Source organism: Pezoporus flaviventris, unplaced genomic scaffold (assembly GCF_033815535.1).
Source record: "Pezoporus flaviventris isolate CSIRO_AGI_PZ_B2104156 unplaced genomic scaffold, CSIRO_AGI_Pfla_v1 ptg000604l, whole genome shotgun sequence".
Lineage (NCBI taxonomy): Eukaryota > Metazoa > Chordata > Aves > Psittaciformes > Psittacidae > Pezoporus > Pezoporus flaviventris.
Window position 1 is genome coordinate 107,580 of NW_026893150.1, and position 4,171 is coordinate 111,750.

The window sequence follows — 4,171 nt, forward strand, 5'->3', positions numbered from 1 at the left end:
AGCTTCCTAGTGGGAATTGTCCCGGGTTTTTTTGTTCCTTCCTTTTCCTTTTTTTCCCCAGAGCCGAAGCGAGCCCCTCGCACCCCAATTCCTCTTTCTCATTTGAAACTTCCAAACCCCCTCGCCAGGCAAAGAAACCCAACCCCAACTCCTGGGGGGGGATTATCACCACAGCAGAGCAGCTTTTGGAGCAGCAGCTCAGCCCTTGGAGGCTTTTCCAGGCATCCCTGTATCATTTCTAGAAGCATATATATATATATATATATATTTTTGTTGTGTTCAAGGAAGTCTCGACGATGGAATTCCTCCTCCCGCAGAGCCCTGCGCTGTTGTCCCTCTCAATGACACTTAAAAGAGATGAATAAAACCAAGGTACATGTGGATGAGCTGCTTTCTTGTCCCTGATTAGGCCTTTCCTATGGAAAAACCTCCTTGGAGAGCCAACAGGCATCCGAGGTGGGCAAACCTCGGGGGTGTTGGTGGTGGGTCTTGGGGGGGGGGGTTTGAGTTCATGGCTGTGTATGGAGGGAAAGGGCAGATGAAATGCACCTGGATGGGTGCTGTTTGAACTGGGGGGAAGCCTGCCCTGTGCAGGGGAAACAGCCCTGTTGTACGTGGTGGTGCAGCTCCTGCGTGCGCAGGGATGAGGAGCTCCGTAGCCTTGAGCCAGCCCCGAGGTTGCAGCATTCCAGGGTCAAGGAGTTGGGGTTTGGTTTCGTTTGGGTTTCCTTTGAGGTCCAAGTTCCTTCCCCGTGTGCACCTGCCTGTGCCCCCCACCTGTGGGTGCAGTGTAGGGAGGGGGGAGCTCGTTCCCACTGCTGCTCTCAGGGGTAGAAGTGGCCCCATAGACGAGCTCCTGCCCCCCCACCTCCCTCCTTTGCTCTGGGGGGGCATCCGGGGCTGGAGGTGCCTTTGAGAGCCCCCTGAGATTGGAGCCAAGCAGGGGCCTCCCCCATCTCCAGTGGCTTAACTGCTCCCAGTAGGACTCTTAGAGTGGGGGGGCCGCTCTCCCCTACTGCTTTTTCCCCTTTCTCTTTTGGGTTTTCCCCTTTTAAAAGGTCTCTGTACAAAGCAGACAAAAGGATTGATGGGGTTGGGGGGTGTTAAAAGGCTCTAGAATGTGGTGCAGGGCCCACACAAGCCCTGAGGTGCCCCTTGCCTTCCTCTCCCCCTCCACACACACCAGGGTTCAAAGCCTCCTCGAGCCCGAAGGCGCCTTTGCTGGGTTTAAGCTTTGTCTCTGTACAGATAATTTGTAATATATGGGCTTTTCTTTAGGGGTTTGGGGTTTGGGTTTTTTTTTTCTTTTCAGTTTCTAAGAATGGAAAAGTGGAGATTGGAAAATTAAAGATTTCCTCTTGCTGTCTTTGCCTCCTGTCGCTGCGACACCGCCTGCACCCAGCACCCTTGGCCCTCCCTGCTGCTGTAGTTTGGTGCCCGGGGGGGAGCTTGGGGGGGTCCTGGGGCTGCTTTGGGTATGGTGGGGGCAGGAAGGAGGAGACCCGGAGCTGTGGGGTTGGGAAGGGAAGCAGCGAGGGTGGGGGTGTCTCCACGTCTGTGCCCATCCTTGGGCACGGGAGAGGAGCTGGGGAGAGGTTGTGCTCCAGCCCTGAGTTGGGAGGGAGCTGTGCCACAGACTGTGTGTCATCCATCCCTCCCTCTATCTATCCATCCATCCTTCCATCCCTCTATCCATCCATCCTTCCATCTCTCTATCCATCCATCCTTCCATCCCTCTATCCATCCATCCTTCCATCCCTCTATCCGTCTCTCCATCTATCTATGCCTCTATCCATCCCTTCATCCATCCTCCATCTCTCCATCCATCTATGCCTCTATCCATCCCTCCATCCATCCCTCCCTCTATCCATTCATCCATCCCTCCATCCATCCCCCCATCCATCCATCCCTCTATCTCTCCATCCATCTATCCATCCCTCTATCCATCTCGCCATCTATCTATGCCTCTATCCATCCCTTTATCCATCTCTCCATCTATCTATGCCTCTATCCATCCCTCCTTCCATCCCTCCCTCTATCTCTCCTTCCGTCTATCTATCCATCCTCCCATCCATCCCTCCTTCCATCCCTCCTCTCCCTCAGTCTCTCTCCCCACTGTCTCCAGGTTCCCTGGAGCATGGGAAGGAGAAGGGGCAGGATCCAGGATTCCAGGAGCCACGGAGGGGCTTCAGCTCCAGGGGCTCCATTCACTTCCAAGCATCAGCTCCTTCCCGCTCCACCAAGGCTCGCTCCGAGCCTCACTTGCTCCTCGCAGTTCCCCTGCCCCGGTGCTGGTCCCTGCCTCCCGTTGCTCTCCCTGCTCCCGCTTCAGCATCCCCATGGCTCTCACCCTGTGCAGATGGCAGGGGGCGGCCGGAGCGAGCCCGGAGCAGCCTCCGCAGCCCCTGATTTATGAGCGGGCAGCTGGGAGCTGGGAATCAGCCTCCAGGAGCCGGGAATCGGCTCTGCCCCTGCGCATCCCGCTCCGCATCGCCTCCTCCTCCTCCTCCTCCATCGCCCGCGCCCGCAGCACCGCAGCCCGACCTTCGGGCCGCGGGTGGACACAGGCCCTCAGCACGTGGATCCCACGGCATTCCGGGCTGGCCGGGCCCGTTCCCTTCATCCCATTCCTTTGGCATGGAGCCTCCCCGGCAGCAGCTGTGCTGCCAAATGGCCGCGGGCCGAGCCGGGGCTGTAAATCTCCAGCTGCTCCATCCCACCCTTCCCGGCTCCTCGTGGTGCCGTGGGGATGCAGCACAAACCCTCCTCCCTGCCGCATCCCCGCAGTCCTCGTGCAGGCGAGGGCTCTCCCGCTCATCCCGGTGCTGGCAATGGTGGTGGTGCTGTGGTCGGGCTCCATGTGGGAAGCAGCTCCCAGTACGTCCCAGCACAACCTCCGTGCTCCTCCATGCGGGATGATGGAGAGGAAGAGGAGGGAGCGGGAGCCTTCCCGTGAAGGCGCTGATCACCACATGGGCGCTTTCCCACTGGATTCTCCACCTGGATACTCTGTGGGTGAGAGCATCCCAACCCAGCTCGGACCGCCGGGCGGCTCCTCCCATACACGGGTGTTGATGGGTGCCAGTCGCCGGGTACCGCTCTCCCCATCCTCCTCCCGCTCTGTTCGTCCTTCCAGCTGCTCCCTGGCGCCATTCAAGGGTTTTCCTGCAATTCAGCCGTCCCCTTCCAAAACCCCGTTCACACCTTCCCTTGCCATTCGGGAATGGGGGCGGGGGAGAGGGAATAAAAGGATTTTAAAGGATCCAGGCAGGATGAAACCACCATGGGGAGGGGTTGGGATGGAGGTGAGGTTTGGGGTGCCCATCCCATGGGGATAGAATGCTGCTCTGGGGATGTGCCCCGTATGCATCGGGGCATGGATGCGGGGGGCTCAGTGGGTGTCCCGGTCCCTGTGCCACCACGGCCCCCCCGGCGTTGGCAGCTTGATTAAAGCGGTGCCGCGGCGCAGCTGGTGCCTCCCGCAGCACCCAGCGCCCGGGATTAACGTCTCCAATTAGCAGGAATGCGAAGCCGGAGGGAGGGGGCCCCCTGCACCCCCTGTGCCACCTCCTTGCGGTGCCACCACCGCGCCAGCATGGCGGGCACACGGTGATGCTCCAAGTGCCGAGGGTCCCCTGTGTGTGGGGACATCACCTCCTGGCCGCTGTGCCCGTCACCACCATCGCGCCCCATCACCGTCTCCTGCCGTGCCCCATGGCACAGCACGGGCAGGGGACCCCAAGGACCACAGTGGGCACCGGGTGGCAATGGGGACACCGCCGCCGTCCCCGCTGCCACCGGAGCAGCTGAGCCAAGGCGAGGATGGGGGGGGGGGCTTTCACCTGCCATTTAATTGGATGTAGTTTTAATTAATGGTGCCTCTGGGACCCACATGAGACAAACACGAGCCCTGAACAGGGGCAGGGGAGGACTTGGGGCTGGCGGGAGGATTGGGCCGCGGGGTGCTCTTACCCGCCAGCGCCATCAATCACCCCCTGCTTTGGGCTCCGGGCTCTTGGCTGGGGCTCAAGGCCACTCCTGTGATGAGCGGCGCGTCCTCAGCAGCGATGGGGATGGGGGGGGGGTGAACCCGGCTCCCAATTGCTCTCGCTGGGACCCCTGGGTCCGAGTGGGCACTTTGGGGGGGTCCCGTCCCCCCGCAATTCAACCT